This window comes from Halichoerus grypus, chromosome 3, assembly GCF_964656455.1.
Source record: "Halichoerus grypus chromosome 3, mHalGry1.hap1.1, whole genome shotgun sequence".
In the NCBI taxonomy this organism is placed as follows: Eukaryota; Metazoa; Chordata; class Mammalia; order Carnivora; family Phocidae; genus Halichoerus; species Halichoerus grypus.
Window position 1 is genome coordinate 66,668,131 of NC_135714.1, and position 18,504 is coordinate 66,686,634.

Sequence of the window (18,504 nt, forward strand, 5' to 3'; positions counted from 1 at the left end):
TCCTTGCTGGGTGTGGAGCCCGATGCAGGGCTCCATCTCATGACCCTGAGATTATGACCTGAGCCGAAATCAAGAGTCAGACGGTCAACCAACTGAGCCACCCAGGTGCCCCCAGACCTGAAATTTTTTGATAAATGGGAGGAGTCCCTGGACAGACCCTTAAAGGGAAGATGACAAGTGTCTAGAAGAAGTGCTTTAAAATCAAATTCTAAATCTTGCAAACAAGGATGATCTTGGATAGGAAGAAAAGGGAGAATTATCTAAAGTGACACACTTAGCAGCCTAGTAAATTCTCTAGGAAACTCAGCTATCAAAGGACATGCACAAAAGATGGATGAGAGTTAGTTTCACTTGGCCCTGAACTGAAAGACAATTGTCAGGAAGCTCAATCCTTAGAGTGATGTGATGCTTGTGAAAAATTTCCAAGGCAATAAAAAGGACTTAAAAATCAAATTTATTGAGATATAATTTACATACAATAAAACACATACATTTAAGTGCAGTCTGATGACTTTGACAAATGTATATCCCTGACAAAATACACAACATTTTCAACAACCTCGAAGTTCCCAGTGCCCTATTGCTGTCAGTCCCCCCCAGCCCCCCAGGAGACCATTGATCTGGTTTCTGTCACTATAGATTAGTTTTGACTATTCTAGAACTTCCTATACATAGAATCGTACAGTCTACATGCCTCCCTTTGTTTTCTTAGAAAAGACTAAGAGTAAAGAAAGGGTTTGCCCTTAGAGCTAAGGATTCTGAGTTAATAAAAAATGAGGAAGCGTGGAATTCCTTTATGCTGGGCTAGCATGCTCTGAGATGCAGGAGGACTTTTGAGACCATGTGTGTAAAGCCTGTAGACCTTAAAATTGAAGCCTCATAAAACTCATCAGCCCACGGTTCCTGCCCCACAAACTCCTACCATTTCCCCATTGATAAGGAGGAAGGAAAAGGCAGTGGAAGTTATTTAAAAACTGTGCAGGACCACCAAGCCTGGCTGTTGAAGGCTGGTTTCAGAGTTTTGACTATAGAGATCATATAAGGAAGATGACTGCCTCCAATCTAGAAGAGGAGCTGACTTGTTTTATCTGTTCATGCTATTTGACCAAACCAATCACGACTGAATGTGATACTGCTGAGTGTCTCCTAAGAAATTGGAAAGAAGACTCCCATTGTGTCCCCTGCGCTGAGTGCAAGGACACTTCGAGTTGATAAATCCTAGGTATCTCAAATGGGGATGATGACTCAGGTAGCAAAGGATCTAGGACCTCACTTAATGGATTTCAAGATTACCAATGTGAGATATGGCAAGAACCAACGCTAATGTCCTCTGTGGTAGAGTGGGGTCCCCATGTGAGACCTGGCTTTGATCCCAGGACCGCAAGCTTCACATAGGCTTTGCTGCTGAGAAAGCCAAAGAAATCTCCATATGATCCAATAATTCCACTGTGGGGTATCTACCCAAAGAAAATAAAAGCACTAATTCAAAGTGATACATGCATCCCAATGTTTACTGCAGCATTCTTTACTATAGCCAAGATACAGAAGCAGCCCAAGTGTCCACTGATAGATGAATGGATAAAAAAGATGTGATATATAAAAACAATGGAATATTATTGAACCATAAAAAAGAATGAGATCGGGTGCCTGGGTGGCTCAGTCGGTTAAGCGTCTGCCTTCTGCTCAGGTCATGATCCTGGGGTCCTGGGATCGAGTCCCACATCAGGTTCCCTGCTCCGCGGGGAGCCTGCTTCTCCCTCTGCCTCTCTCTCTCTCTCTTTCTCTGTGTCACATGAATAAATAAATAAAATCTTTAATAAAAAAAAAGAGAATGAGATCTTGCCATTTGCAACAACAGGATGCAGCTTGAGGGCATAATGCTAAGTGAAATAAGTCAGTCAGAGAAACACAAATGCCATGATTTCACTCGTATGTGGAATTTAAAGAACAAAACAAATGAATGGAGAAGAAAAGAGATAAACAAAAAACCCCAGGCTCTTAACTACTTGGAACAAACCAGTGGTTTCCAGAGGGGAGGTGGGTGGGTGGGAGGGGGAATTGTTGAAATAGGGGATGGGGATTAAGAGTACACTTAACATGATGAGCACTGAGAAATGTAGAGAATTGTTGAGTCACTCTACTGTCCACCTGAAACTAATATAACACTGTATGTTAATTATACTTCAATTTCAAAAACCTCAAAACCGTAAAAAAAAAAAAAAAGAAAGAAAGAAAAAAAAAAAGAACGACTGAATCCACTCTGCACTTTACACAATTCTAAAGGTCCTGATGTCAATTTCCCGTTCCTTTCCTCTAAGGAACTGGCCATAACGGCTAACCTCTGTGGCCAGAGGAAGATTTCCGGGATGGCCTGGATCCTCTTTTCGGCATTTTACACTGCTCTCATTGCACAGTTTAGGGATGTCGGCTTCCTAGTTCTGGGTCTTCATTGTACATAAAAGTGGTTCTTGCTTTTTTGCTTCAACTCTTGCTCAAAAGGGTCTGTGGCCACTGAGTCTTTCTCCATTCCCTTTCTTGCGAGTGTATTTGTGCCTGGGAAGGAGCAACGTGACTAACGTTTACAGCAAAGACTCTGGACTCTCTCTGGTCATGGGGACAGAATCCCAGCATCACCATTTACCACATGGACGACCTGGTGCCATTACTCAGCCTCCTTCTTCCTCCGTATCCTACTGGTAAAATCAATCACTAAGTGTAAAGTGCTTCATGCACTGAGTCCTGGCACACAATGGCACCCTAGGGGTGTGGCTCTTACCATCAGTTTCTCCTGACAGACACGTAGGGGAGAGACCTTAAGTCTTCTCCACTTTTTATTATATTTTAAGAAGAAAACCAGTAACAAGTACTTCTATACTTTATCATTCTTAGCATGTCACATGACCCACCTCTCCATTAGGTAACTACAGGTGCCGGGTCAGATGGCTGCTGGGGTTGTTTTGAAGTTTAATGTGCTTGAACCTGTGATTCCAGCATGGAAGAAAATTGCTTCTTTATTGTCCTTTATCTGTGGTCTGCCTTCTAAACATTTACCTGATTATTAGTCTTCCTATATGAAGAAATAAAAGCATTAAAAATAGAACTGAAATAATCTTTTACTTTATTTTATTTTTATTTTCGTATTTTTTGAAAGATTTTATTTATTTATTTGACAGAGAAAGAGAGAGAGCACAAGCTGGGAGGGAGGCAGGCAGAGGGAGAGGGAGAGGGAGAAGCAGGCTCCCCCTGAGCAGGGAGCCCGACACAGGGCTCGATCCCAGGACCCCGGGATCATGACCTGAGCCGAAGGCCGATGCTTAATCGGCTGAACCACCCAGGCGTCCCTGAAATAATCTTTTAAAGAAAAAAAAGGCTCAGTGGGCAGCTGTTGAAAGAAAGTCTGAAAGAGTTTCCACGTTGCCTGAGCATTATATTTATCTATATACTATTTGTTCCCCCTGAAAAGTTGTAGATTATTTACTGGTGTTAAGATATGTTGAACATTCTGGGGAAATTATTTTGAAGTCAGGTTTGCTTATGACGGACTTTATGGAATTTGGGGCCATGAGGCTGCATCACGTGAACTATTCATCCGTTGAGTTTGTGATAAATATTTTACCATCTGATTGGAATCAATACTAGTAGCTAAAATATATATAAAATTTAGAATGGCCTTTATAAAAAAAAAATTACACATAGATTGACATACTTAATTCGATCCTAAAGTAGAGCCCAAATCAGGTAAGATCTGAGCGATTCATTTTTCTGTTTTCCTGTACTCGTAGGCAATGCAGCTGTGGGAATGGGGGCAAGCCAACAGGATTAGAAGGTTCTGGTTTGATCATGGAACACTATATCTAAAACTAATGATGTAATGTATGGGGGTTAACATAACAATAAAAAAAAAATTTAAAAAAAAAAAAAAAAAAAGAAGGTTCTGGTTTGCCTGGGAGTTGCCTAGCTGTAGCACAGGAAGTCTCATGTCCCAGGAAATAGTCCCAGGCAAAGCAGGACCTAGCTAAGGGGTAAGGAGGCCTTGCATGCCAGCCTAGAAAGGTCTGAGTTTATCAGTACAGTTATTAACCACAACAGGGAAATAACTAGGGTGGACACATACGCATCAGATACTGTCCTCCCGCTGTGAGTTCCCAGGAGCCTCTTCTCCCAAAGGAGGAAAGAGGAAAAGCGGTCATATTTATCTCTCCCCAAATTGCAGATTTGCCACTGAGGATCTAGAATGCCATGTATCATCCTCAACATTCACGTCATGGTGAGCTCCAGCTGGACGTAATTACGTGTCTTTCGGACCAGGGTTGAGGGTTTTAGCACCTTGTGCCCCACAGGGAGATAAAAGATAATAGTGGTTAAGATTAGGGGCTGGCACTCAAATCCCCGCTCTTCCCCTTACTGTGTGTGTGGGGGGGGGGGGCGGCGGCCCAGAATTCCTCTCCCTGTGCGGCTCTGGTTAGGGTGGGCCACAAGACACCCACCCTCTTCATTCGAGGACCTCTGAGTCTGTAAATTCACTTAGCTCAAGAAACTGAGGAAATGGCAGTGAGTTCTCAGTAAAATAACTCAAGCCCGGTCTCTGGCTACCAGAGTTAGAGTTTTCCTTGGTCCGGATCAAGCCATATGGCAGCCTGCCCAAGTAGTCTGATCACTTAGCTGCTTGCAGATCTTTGTGAGCCAAAGCAATCTGGTTACTGATATGTCCCTGCCGCCCTTTACAGTGCATATGCCCGCACAGCTTGTTTTTGGCTGTTGAACGCTGCCAGTTGGGGACGCCTGGGTGGCTCAGTCAGTTAAGTGTCGACCTTCGGCTCAGGTCATGTTCCCAGGGTCCTGAGATCAAGTCCTGCATCGGGAGTCCCTCAACAGGGAGCCTGCTTCTCCCTCTCCCTCTGCCTGCTGCTCCCCCTGCTTGTGCTTGCTCTCTTTCTCTCTGTCAAATAAATAAATAAATAAAATCTTTAAAAACAAATGCTGCCTGTTGGCCTCTGATACTCTGGGTTCCCATCATCCCATCCCACTGAAATCAGCTAGCCTATCGAAGAGAGCGGCCACAGAGCCTTCCAAGAACACAGACGCCTTAGTGAAGAGAGACATCTTCTGGACCTTTTCCTGGAACATAGCTGGGAGGGGGATGCGCAGGTTGCCCATGATAAATCCAGTCCAGTGTTCCTAACTCCTTAAGGCTTTGGACTGCCTCCTCCACATCATGCCGGGAAGGCTGTTAGTAAGCACACTCCCAGCAGTGAATTTGGCCGGGCCCTGTGTTATATTTCCCACTTCTTGTTCTCCCACACATGTTCCCCAGGTTTCTGATGATATATTAGAGAAGTGTGGCATGTAAACTATTTCTTCCTGGGTCAGAGTGCATACCCAGCCTCTGGGAACAGGCTGAGATTTCACCCTAGCTTATGCATCTACTCTAAAAGGAGGTGGCTGGGCTGGGCCTTGAGGAGAATCAAAGATCCCTCCAAGAAATCTGCCCCAGACGAGGTTTTCACAGGTATTTAAGCAAAGGAAGGCTAGTTTGCTTGGGCTTAGTTTGTGCACTGTTTCCACAGGAAAGAGAGGCCCAGAAACTGTAAATTCAACCATTGTTATAATTCAGCAACCTAGATAATTACATTTTATGTTTCGTTTTCAGCAATATCAGCCCTCTGGGTAAAAAGAAAAGATTGTTTAAGGGCTGTCATGGAAGCTTTCTGGCTTGAGAAAGCTGAGTGTTCAAAGAGTCGCATTTGTCATTTTACAAGTATTCAGGTGCCCTCTCCACACCCCATCTCACACCACACTCCTCATTGTCCTCATCAACTGCCTCAACAGTCAAATGCAGCGACCACGTGGGCTGCTAAGACCCTTGCTTCCGTTTCTACTTCATCACAATCAAACACGGGTGATGATGTGGCTGTGATGTCCCAGCATGCCAGGGATTCCTAGCTTCCCATTTCTCATTGGCAAGGAGCTCGGCGCTCAGCTCTAACCAAAGAGCATGACCAAGCCAACCCCCAAATCCCACCTTTGCAGGTCTCCCTCCTGGGGCTGCTCTCAGTGCCAAATCTGTATCCGTCAGAGTGTACCAGGAGAGTCCAAGCAACATTTGAACAGGGAAAGTTTAATATAAAGAATTATTAACTAGGGGTGCCTGGGTGGCTCAGTTGGTTAGGTGTTCTACTCTTGATTTCAGCTCAGGTCATAAGCTCAGGGTCGTGAGATCGAGTCCCGTGTTGGCCTCTGTGCTCAGCGCAGACTCTGTGCAGAGTCTGCTTGAGATTCTCTCTCTCCCTCTCCCTCTACCCCTACCCCTGCTCATGCTGTCTATAAATAAATAAATAAATAAATAAATAAATAAATAAATAAATAAAATCTTTAAAGAAAAGAATTATTAATGATAACAGGGTAATAACTATAAGGAATAAAAAGAATGCTAAAGAATGTCCTAGTGTGGAGAAAAGTACCCAAGGAAAAAATAAACTTGGAAGGGGTCCCCTCTCCCAGAGCTGGGACTCAAACCTGGTTGGAGGAGTGGTTTCAGCCCACTAGATGGTGACCAAGTTGCTGGGTGGCCCTTGGCCGGAGCTGGTCTATAGACACTGGACAAGTAGGGAACACCCTCCTGGAGGGCAGGAGGGCTGAGCCTGGCCAGGAAATCATGGCCAGGACTGGCAAGCAGGAAACAACCTCTGGGGTACGTGTGGGCGAGGCTGGCAAGCCACTCTAAGGTGCAGGAAAATGAAGGCTGGAGGACGGGACTGTGCAGGGATTTAGGGCATCAGGAAACCCATTTTCCAGCTAAGAATCTTGAAGCCTAACGTCAGGGTGGTTGCAGCTAAGTGGTCGCTGGGCTGCAATGGGGCTAAGGGCTTGCCCTAATGTGCATTAACGCTATATTAGTTTACTAGAGTTGCTGTAACAAAGCACCAAACTGGGTGGCTTAAACTGACAGGAATTTATTTCCTCATAGTTCTGAAGGCTAGAAGTCCAAGGGAAAGGTGTTGTCAGGGTTGATTTCTTCTGAGACATTTCTCCTTGGCTTGTAGATGGTTTCTTCTGATGTCTTCACATGGTCTTCCCTCTGTGTGAGCTCTTCTTCTTATAAGGACACTGGTTATATTGGATTAGGGCCCATCCTAATGACTTCATTTAACCTTAATCATCCTTCTAAAGACCCTATCTCCAATACATTCACATTCTAAGGTACTGGGGGTTAGGACATCAACAGAAGAATTTTGGGGGTTCACAATTCAGTTCTTAACACTCAGGAAGGAGCATTATTGGATGTCCCCAGCACATGCTGCTGACGGCCACATGTAGAAGCAAGAAGCAAATAGAAACATGCCTGAACCAGGAAGAGGAGCCCTTCCTCCTGCAGGGTCCCTCCAGCGCCCTCTACTGACAAAGCTTCATATCATGCTCATTACCAAGGAGAAATGCTTACAGGGTCCACCTCCATTATTGCAGAGCCAGTAATGAAGACTGAACTTAGAGCTGAGACGCAAAAATTAATAATTAGCACACTGGTTATTCATTTCTGGGAGCTTCCTGATATTCTCTTGATAAGTTATCTGCCTAGATTGACTAGTTTGCAAGTAGTCACACTGACACATTTGCTTTAGCTTCCCAATTTTCTTTTAACAGTAGTTGTGCATATCTTCAAGTTATCGTTTTGAAAGTGAGAGACCAAATTTTTCCCAGTATTTTATAATTTTGATAAGTGTTAATTAAAATCATCTGAATTTATAATGGTTATGGACTATGGAAAGAAGACCAGAAATCTGCCCTTCCGGTTGCTCCTTATATCTGATTCATCCCTGGTTCAAGGTTGATACTCTTGCTGTTCCTTCTCCTGGAACATTGTTGCTCCAGTTACTTTTTTTTTAAAAGATTTTATTTATTTATTTGAGAAAGTGAATGAGAGAGAGAGAAAGAGAGAGCACAAGCAGGGGGAGGGAGAGGCAGACTCCTCACAGAGCAGAGAGCCCAACATGGGGCTCAATCCCAGGACCCTGAGATCATGACCCGAGCCGAAGGCAGACGCTTAACTGACTGAGCCACCCAGGCGCCCCTGTTGCCCCAGTTATTACACAGCTTCCCCCATCACATCATGGAAGCCTCTGTCCAACTGTGATTCAGAATGGTTTCCCCGGCATCTATCAAACATCCTCCCTTCCCCGTAACTCTTTCCCTTTATCAAGCTTTGTTTTTCTTCATAATAACTTACCACTATGTTAGATTATATTATTTTAAATAGTATATTTATTTATTTAGCTATGCACATTTATTTACTTACTCACTTCTTTATTTCTTATTAAAATGCCAGCTTTAGGAAGGTAGGTCTCAGAAAAAGGGTAGTTCTTCTGGAACGTAAATCCATACGCAGACAGATTTACAGCAATAGAAGTTTAGCTCCTAACTGAATTAGCACAGCAACAATGTGTTTGCATTTTGGCTCCTCTCACCCCAACTTGATGAAAATGAGTTTCATTCACTTTGTGGGTGGTATAATTAACATACCATAAAATTTACTTTTGTGTGTGTGTATGTGTGTGTGTACAGTTCTGAGTTTTAACAAATGCATACAACTTTATAAAATCACTGAAATCAAGATATAGAACAGTTTCATGACATCCCAAATTCCCTCGTGCTCTTTTGTATTCAACTCTTCTCCTGACCTCCAGTTTCTGGCAACCACTGCTTGGTCTTCTGTCCCCATAGTTTTGCCTTTTCCAGGAATCCTCCAGTACATTGCTTTTGGAGCCTGGCTTCCTTCACTTAGCATTTGAGATCCATGCACGTGGCTGCATGTATCATTAGTTTGTTCCTTTTTATTGATGAGTAATATTCCATTTCATATTTATATATGTACACACCCACCCCACACACAAGTTTGCTAACCCTTCACCAATTGAAGAACATTTGGTTTTTTCCAGTTTGGACTGATTATGTATCAAGCTACTGTAAACATTCATGTGCAGGTTTTTGTATGAACCAAGTTTTATCTTCTCTATTATGTAGGTGTGAGATTGCTGGGTCATATGGTAATGCATTTTGTCTTTCCACCAGCGTTCTCACTACTGCTTTTTATAATGTAGCATGGCTATGGAAATACAATCAGAAATTTGACCTTTTTGTTCTGCTTGATTTGTCCCTATTGTAAGGCTTTACACTGTGGTTCCTTCTTTCTAGAACATATTTACATGTATTACTATAACTTTCATTGACATTGACTTCAGAGAGGGGCCCATCTACACAAATGAGAAAGACCAGCCAGAAAGGAAAGGAAGAAAACCAGAAACATGAATGGGGAAAGATTACAAAGCCATATACCTTTTCCCTACATTCTTCTGCATATCCTGAGACCTCAACAATTTCCAATGAATAATTAATTAGTTCGTGCTAAAAACTTTATTTGTAATGTTTTCAAGTGAATTTAAGATATTTATGGAGTGTTTATCTTTAGTACTAAAATACTGATGATCACAGACATAAACTCACTCTTGATTCTAAAGTGTTAATGTTGGGGCGCCTGCGTGGCTCAGTCGTTAAGTGTCCACCTTTGGCTCAGGTCATGATCCCAGAGTCCTGGATTCAAGCCCGGGCATCGAGCCCCCATGTCGGGCTCCCTCCTCTGTGAGAAGCCTGCTTCTCCCTTCCCCACTCCACTTGTGTTCCCTCTCTCGCTGTGTCTCTATCAAATAAATAAATAAAATCTTTAAAAAAAAATGAAGTGTTAATGTTGTACTTATCTCTCTTGGAGGAAATAACATAAAGGGAAAGCAATTTGTGTTTATGAGGCATTCCCGAAACAGGACCTGACCTTGGATCCCAGTAATTCTCTTCACAGATAGTGTCATATTTCTACTGACTAAGTATAAAGGAAGTAAGGGTCATGATAATTTACTTTTGTTACAATGCTCAATGTTGCCTAAGGAAAAAAATTAATTAATAAATTTAATTTTGGGTGCCCCTGGGTAGCTCAGTGGGTTAAGCATCTGCCTTCGGCTCAGGTCATGATCCCGGAGTCCTGGGATAGAGCCTGGTGTTTGGGCTCCCTGCTCAGTGGGGATCCTGCTTCTCCCTCTTCCCCCCCCCTCCATTTGTGCTCTCTCTCTCAAATAAATAAATAAAATCTTAAAAAAATAGCACCTTAAAATCAGCTGTCTCTTAAGTGAGTAGCTCTTCCTAGATGGCTTTGAGAAAACGAGAGAGTTTGGAGAGGAAAACCGGTGCTGAAAATGCCTGCAAAGGAAGACAACATTTAATGAGCACATACCGTGCTGTTAAAAGCTCTCCATATATGATTCATTCAACAAATATTTAGGGAGCGCTTACTCAGTGCTAGGCACTCTTCCAGATGTTGGAGATAAAGTATTGATCAAGGCGGAAAACATCTCTGCCCTCTGGGATTAGATTAGATTCTAGCTGATGAGGACAGACAATGAAGAAGTAAAACTTACTATGGAGGAAGAGAAAGCAGACAAAGAGAAAAAGGCATTTGTCTCTGGACAAATGTTAGAGAGGGGAGACAAGGCTGCGCTGGGGTGGTGCTCTTTGGGCAAAGATAGCAGGAGATGAGGGCAGCCCGGACGGACCCTGGGGGAGGCCTTCCAGGAACTACCGTGAGGCCGGTGAAGGCTGGAGCCGCGTGGCAAGGGAGAGGGTGGTGGGAGAGTCAGGAGGTGACAGGTGGCTGGGGCAGGCGGCGCCAGGGGGCCATGCTTGGGACTTTGGCTTGACATTGACAGAACTGGAAGCCCCTGACAGGTTCTGAGCTGAGGCATGGCAGGTGCTGGCTTATGTCTTAACAGGGTCACCCTGGCTCTTGGGGTGAGAATGGAATGAGAGGGGAAGGGAAGAGGGGGGAGAGCAGTTAGGAAGCACTAATCCGGGGAGAGAGGGTGGTACTTGGACCAGGGTGGTACAGTGGAGGTAGTAAGAAAAGGTGGGGTTCTGGGGCGCCTGGGTGGCTCAGATGGTTAAGCGTCTGCCTTCGGCTCAGGTCATGATCCCGGGGTCCTGGGATTGAGCCCCACATCGGGCTCCTGGCTTAGCGGGGAGTCCGCTTCTCCCTCTCCCTCTGCTTCTCCCACTGCTCATGCTGTCTCTCTGTATATATCTCTGTGTCTCAAATGAATAAATAAAATCTTTAAAAAAAAAAAAAGAAAAGGTGGGGTTCTGCATACATTTTGAGGGTAGAGCCAAGAAGCTCTTCTAATGTCTTGGATATGGAAATGTGAGAGAAAGGGGGGCATCGTGGACAAACCCAAGGTTCTGGACAGTGCAACAGGAAGAGTAGATGCCATTAGTGAGATGGTGCGGAGGGTGGGAGGGGGCTTGAGGGGGATGGGCGGGAGCTCAGTTTCAAACACGTTAAGTTAGAGATGCCTGCTTAGCACTCCGAGAGAAATATCGAGTAGGCCGTTCAATATCCAGTTCTGCCCCGTTCAAGTTCACGGGGGAAGTTAGGCTGGAGGTACATATTTGGGAGTAATCAATACACAGAGGACATTTAGTCATGAGACTGGAGATTATTTTATTTTCTCGTGCAATCCTTACACTGCCACCATGAGGTAGATGTTATTTCAATCTTCATTTCAAACAAATTGAACCCAGAGAAGTTTAAATATTTTGTTCTAAGTCATATAGTTAGTAACTGTATGAATTTAAATGTTCATTCTTATCTCAAGTCTCATCTGACAATAACTTGTGATTATGAGTAAATTATTTCTCCAGGTCCTAGGTTTCCTCACAAACAAAATTAGGGGATAAACAGTTCTCACACTGGGTTGTGTGAGAATCCCAAGGCTCTCCAGAAGTCTAGCAGGGGCTCTCTTCAACAAGAAAGGGATGCTCAGAAGGGAGGATTCAGGCATCTTCATCCAGGTTAAAGGGACATGTCTCCGCTGTCATCTGTGTTTATATATTGGGGCCTTATGTAAGATTTTATTTGAAAAATGTATTTCTGTTGCCAATTTAACAAAAGTTAGAGAAATTCACTGGTCTAGGTAGTCTCTATGACCCCTGCCTGCTCCAACAGTTTCATTTATTCATCCAACAAGCAAGTAGTGTCTGCTCATGCTGTTCTAGTCACTGTGCTCTTTGCTCTTATGATTCTAGCTCATTGCTGAGACAGGAAAGCTAAGGAGTTTTTCCCATTTCTGATTAAAATGTCAATAGGTGAGGAAGAGTAACTAAATATCTCTGTATCTAAGTGGAACAATGTACTATCTTACCTTGTAACTGGCAGAGATTTAAAAATGATGTCTTAGTGTTGACTAGACTCTGAGGAAAGAGGCCTTCAAGTACTGCAGATAAAAATATAGGCCTTTCTTTAAAATGTGCATACCACCATGTCTAACCTTCTCATCCCACACCACAATCCCTGGAAATATGCACACAGAGACGTTCTGCTTCTAGCAATTTATCCAATGGAAATAATCAGAGATGGTACCCAAAGATATGAATCTATTCATAGCACTAGTGTTTGTGGAGGAAAAAAAGTAAAAACCCTACGTAATCAATAATAGGATTAAATGATTGTACGGGCATATGTGATAACCTATGCAACCAATAAACACTCATATTTTGAAAGAAGGTTTAATGTGATGGGAAAATATTAAGTAAAATAGAATTAGATTTTGAAAAAGAAGTGCAACGTGACTCCAATTTTATTAAAAATATGTTTATATGCCTATTAAAAATCTAGAAGACTATCAATCTGGGCAATGATGTTAAAATCAATTCTATTTTCCCCTTTGTGCTTTTCTGTATTTCTAGACTTCCCACAACGTACATGTTACTTTTGCACTAGGAAAAAAATGCGGTTAATATTATTTTTAAAAGCTAGAAGAAAAGAAAGCTATGGGCACCATTTCATTTCATACCCTTTGTCAGTTATTTCTGAGGACAAGAAGGTGGTGTTGCTCTTCCTGGCCATATGTTTCTGATAACAAGGAAGGTGTGGCAATTCATTGCCCAACATTCTAAGAACCCTTTGGACATCACTGATTAAGAAACTATGTTGGTTCCATAGGGAGATGGGGAAGTGACTGTTTACAGTGTGACTTATGGGTAGCCAAAAGGATGTTTCAACTTGGGTACTCTGTTGGGGTTTATTTTCTTTGTTAGAACTGTAATTCTTTTTCAGATGTGGGTAATGATGATCACTTAAAGGAAGGCATGAAAGTCTGAGACTGCAAGTTACAGACCTTCCGATAGTATGTAATCCTATCCTTTATTTTGCAAATAAGTTATTAACATAATGATAATAATCTTCTTTCCTTTGTTATTATAGGAACTACATATAGGTTGTGTTGAAATCTATTTTTTAAATGTAAATATAGGGGCGCCTGGGTGGCTCAGTCATTAAGTGTCTGCCTTTGGCTCCAGTCCTAATCCCAGAGTCCTGGGATCGAGCCTGCATCGGGCGGGCTCCCTGCTCCGCGGGGGGCCTGCTTCTCTCTCCCCAACTCCCACTGCTTGTGTTCCCTCTCTCGCTGTGTCTCCCTCTGTCAAATAAATAAATAAAATCTAAAAAATAAATGTAAATATAAAAAGTAAAAATAATACCGGAAGAACTGAATGTTACATTCATAAATTAGCTTAAAACGTGAAATTTAGGACCAGTGCCCCCCAATTTTATTATAAAGCAAAATTATAATAACTTACTACCCATGACATAGCTTTCTATTTTTGTTTCTTTAATCCCCATTATATATATTTTTACAGTTTTAATCATGTGTACATGAAAATGTGTATTTTTATTATGGTGCCTCACGTGGTGAAGTTTTTTATATGTTGTTGTGTGGTATTAATAATTTTTGTTTAAATTTTATTATGTTAGTCACCATACAATACATCATTGGTTTTTGATGTGGTGATCCACGATCCATTGTTTTCGTATAACACCCAGTGCTCCATGCAGTACGTGCCCTCCTTAATACCCATCACCAGGCTAACCAATCCCCCCTCCCCCCTCCCCTCTAAAACCCTGTTTGTTTCTCAGAGTCCATAGTCTCTCATGGTTCATCTCTCCCTCCAATTCCCCCCCGCCATTTTTCCCTTCCTTCTCCTAATGTCCTCCATGCTATTCCTTATGTTCCACAAATAAGTGAAACCATATGATAATTGACTTTCTCTGCTTGACTTATTTCACTTAGCATAATCTCCTCCAGTCCCATCCATGTTGATGTAAAAGTTGGGTATTCATCCTTTCTGATGGCTGAGTAATATTCCATTGTATATATGGACCACATCTTCTTTATCCGTTCGTCTGTTGAAGGGCATCTCGGCTCTTTTCACAGTTTGGCTATTGCGGACATTGCTGCTATGAACATTGGGGTGCATATGGCCTTTCTTTTCACTACATCTGTGTCTTTGGGGTAAATACCCAGTAGTGCAATTGCTGGGTCATAGGGTAGCTCTATTTTTATTTTTATTTTTATTTATTTATTTTTTCAAGTAGCTCTATTTTTAAATTTTTGAGGAACCTCCACACTGTTTTCCAAAGTGGCTGTACCAACTTGCATTCCCACCAACAGTGTAAGAGGGTTCCCCTTTCTCCACAACCTCTCCCAACATTTGTTGTTTCTTTCCCTGTCCATTTTTGCCATTCTAACTGGTGTAAGGTGGTATCTCAATGTGGTTTTGATTTGGATTTCCCTGATGGCTAATGATGATGAACAATTTTTTCATGTGTCTGTTAGCCATTTGTATGTCTTCTTCGGAGAAGTGTCTTTTCATATCTTCTGCCCACTTTTTGACTTGATTATTTGTTTTTTGGGTGTTGAGTTTGAGAAGTTCTTTATAGATCTTGGATACCAGCCCTTTATCTGTAGTGTCATTTGCAAATATCGGTTGCCTCTGTTTTGTTGACTGTTTCCTTTGCTGTGCAGAAGCTTTTTATCTTGATGAAGTCCCAAAAGTTCATTTTTGCTTTTGTTTCACTAGCTTTTGGAGATGTATCTTGAAAGAAGTTGCTGTGGGCAATGTCAAAGAGGTTACTGCCTATGTTCTCCTCTAGGATTTTGATGGATTCCTGTGTCACATTGAGGTCTTTCATCCACTTTGAGTTTATCTTTGTGAATGGTGTTAGAGAATGGTCCAGTTTCATTCTTCTGCATGTGGCTGTCCAATTTTCCCAGCACCATTTATTGAAGAGACTGTCTTTTTTCCATTGCATGTTTTTTCCTGCTTTGTCAAAGATTATTTGACCATAGAGTTGAGGGTCCATATCTGGCTCTCTATTCTGTTCCATTGGTCTATATGTCTGTTTTTGTGCCAGTACCATGCTGTCTTGGTGATCACAGCTTTGTAATATAGTTTGAAATCAGGCAACGTGATGCCCCCGGCTTTGTTTTTCTTTTTCAACATTTCCTTGGCGATTCGGGGTCTTTTCTGATTCCATACAAATTTTAGGATTGTTTGTTCCAGCACTTTGAAAAATGTCATTGGAATTTTGAGCGGGATGGCATTGAAGGTATAGATTGCTCTGGGTAGCATAGACATTTTAACAATGTTTATTCTTCTGATCCATGAGCATGGAATATTTTTCCATCTTTTTGTGTCTTCTTCAATTTTTTTCATGAGTGTTCTGTAGTTTCTAGAGTATAGATCCTTTACCACTTTGGTTAGGTTTATTCCGAGGTATCTTATGGTTTTTAGTGCTATTGTAAAGGGAATCGTTTCTCTAATTTCTCTTTCTACAGTTACGTTGTTAGTGTATAAGAAAGCAACTGATTTCTGTGTGTTGATTCTGTATCCTGCCACATTACTGAATTGCTGTATGAGTTCTAGTAATCTGGGGGTGGAGTCTTTTGGGTTTTCCACATAAAGTATCATGTCGTCTGCGAAAAGAGAGAGTTTGACTTCTTCTATGCCAATTTGAATACCTTTTATTTCTTTTTGTTGTCTGATTGCTGTTGCTAGGACTTCTAGTACTATGTTGAACAATAGTGGCGAGAGTGGGCATCCTTGACATGCTCCTGATCTTAAGGGAAAGGCTCTCAGCTTTTCCCCATTGAGGATGATATTCGCTGTGGGTTTTTCATAGATGGATTTTACGAACTTGAGGAATGTTCCCTCTATCCCTATACTCTGAAGAGTTTTAATCAGGAAAGGATGTTGTATTTTGTCAAATGCTTTTTCTGCATCAATTGAGAGGACCATATGGTTCTTCTCCCTCCTCTTATTAATGTGTTCTATCACATTGATTGATTTGCGAATGTTGAACCACCCTTGCATCCCGGGGATAAATCCCACTTGGTCGTGGTGGATGATCCTTTTAATGTATTGTTGGATCCTATTAGCTAGGATTTTGTTGAGGATTTTGGAATCCATTTTCATCAGGGATATCGGTCTGAAATTCTCCTTTTTGATGGGGTCTTTGCCTGGTTTGGGGATTAAGGTAATGCTGGCCTCATAGAATGAGTTTGGAAGTTTTCCTTCTGCTTCTATTTTTTGAAACAGCTTCAGTAGAATAGGTATTATTTCTTCTTTGAATGTTTGGTAGAATTCCCCAGGGAATCCACCAGGCCCTAGACTCTTGTTTTTTGGGAGGTTTTTGATCACTGCTTCAATCTCGTTACTGGTTATTGGCCTATTCAGGTTGTCAGTTTCTTCCTGTTTCAGTCTTGGCAGCTTATGGGTTTCCAGGAAGGCCTCCATTTCATCCACATTGCTCAGTTTATTGGCATATAGTTGTTGATAATAATTTCTAGTAATTGTTTCTATTTCCTTGGTGTTAGTCGTGATCTCTCCCCTTTCATTCATAATTTTATTAATTTGGGTCCTTTCTCTTTTCTTTTGGATAAGTCTGGCCAGTGGTTTATCGATCTTATTAATTCTTTCAAAGAACCAACTTCTAGTTTCGTTGATCTGATCTACTGTGTTTCTGGTTTCTAATTCATTGATTTCTGCTCTAATTTTAATTGTTTCTCTTCTAATGCATGGCCTAGGCATTGTTTCTTGCTTTTTCTCTATTTCTTTAAGATGTAGAGTTAGTTGGTGATTCCGGGATTTTTCTATTTTTTTGAGTGAGGCTTGGATGGCTATGTATTTCCCCCTTAGGACCGCCTTTGCAGTATCCCATAGGTTTTGGACCGATGTGTTTTCGTTCTCATTGATTTCCATGAATTGTTTAAGTTCTTCTTTGATTTCCTAGTTGACCCAAACATTCTTGAGCAGAGTGGTCTTTAGCTTCCAAGTGTTTGAATTTCTGCCAAATTTTTTCTTGTGATTGAGTTCCAGTTTTAAAGCATTGTGGTCTGAGAATATGCAGGGAATAATCTCAATCTTTTGGTATCAGTTGAGACCTGATTTGTGACCCAGTATGTGGTCTATTCTGGAGAAAGTTCCATGTGCGCTCGAGAAGAATGAGTATTCTGTTGTTTTAGGGTGAAATGTTCTGTCAATATCTATGAGGTCCATCTGGTCCAATGTGTCATTCAAAGCTCGTTTCCTTGTTGATTTTCTGCTCAGATGATCTGTCCATTGCTGAGAGTGGAGTATTGAGGTCTCCCACAATTAACGTATTGTTATCAATATGACTCTTTATTTTGGTTAACAGTTGGCTTATGTAGATGGCTGCTCCCATGTTGGGGGCATAGATATTTACAATTGTTAGATCTTCTTGTTGGATAGACCCTTTAAGAATGGTATAGTGTCCTTCTGTGTCTCTAATTACAGACTTTAGTTTAAAATCTAATTTGTCTGATATAAGAATTGCTACCCCAGCTTTCTTTTGAGGTCCGCTGGCATGGAAGATGGATCTCCGTCCCTTCACTTTCAGTCTGGATGTGTCTTTAGGTTCAAAATGAGTCTCTTGTAGGCAGCATATGGATGGGTCCTGTCTTTTCATCCAATCTGCAACCCTGTGCCGTTTTATGGGAGCGTTTAGGCCATTCACGTTGAGAGTGATTATTGAAAGATATGAATTAATCGTCATCATGTTGCCTGTGAAGAGTGTATGTTGATTTGGGGGAAATAGCAGGGTGTGACTGTGGAAGGCTTTACAATCTGGAAGAGCCATAGAGCGATCTAGCAAAGAAGTCCAGGAAGAGGAGAGGCCGTACTTGCGATGGGTTACTTTCTGACCCTGTGGCCAGATTTCCTGTAGCTTCCACCCCATGCCCACCCTCACCATAAACTTCTACTAGGTAACTGTTCAGTTTGCAAAGTTCTTTCACATGCTCTTGACAACCTCACAATGATTCTGCAGCAGAAACTTAGGGCCATCTCCCAAAACAAGATGTAATCTCACTATTTGAAGCTATGGTACTCCTGGTTATGCAGGAGACCGCCCCCCAGCACGCGATGACTGGATGGGTGACAGCTACACCTCTTTCCAACCCTGAATTGTTTTAAGTCCATGACTTTAGAAGCTAATAATCTACTTCATCTCTCTCCAACCCCTCAATCTGCCCCTTACGTATTTATACTACTTTTTCAGCTTTTCTACCTGGCAAAAGAAAGAAGAAATGAAATGAAAAGGAACTAAAATAA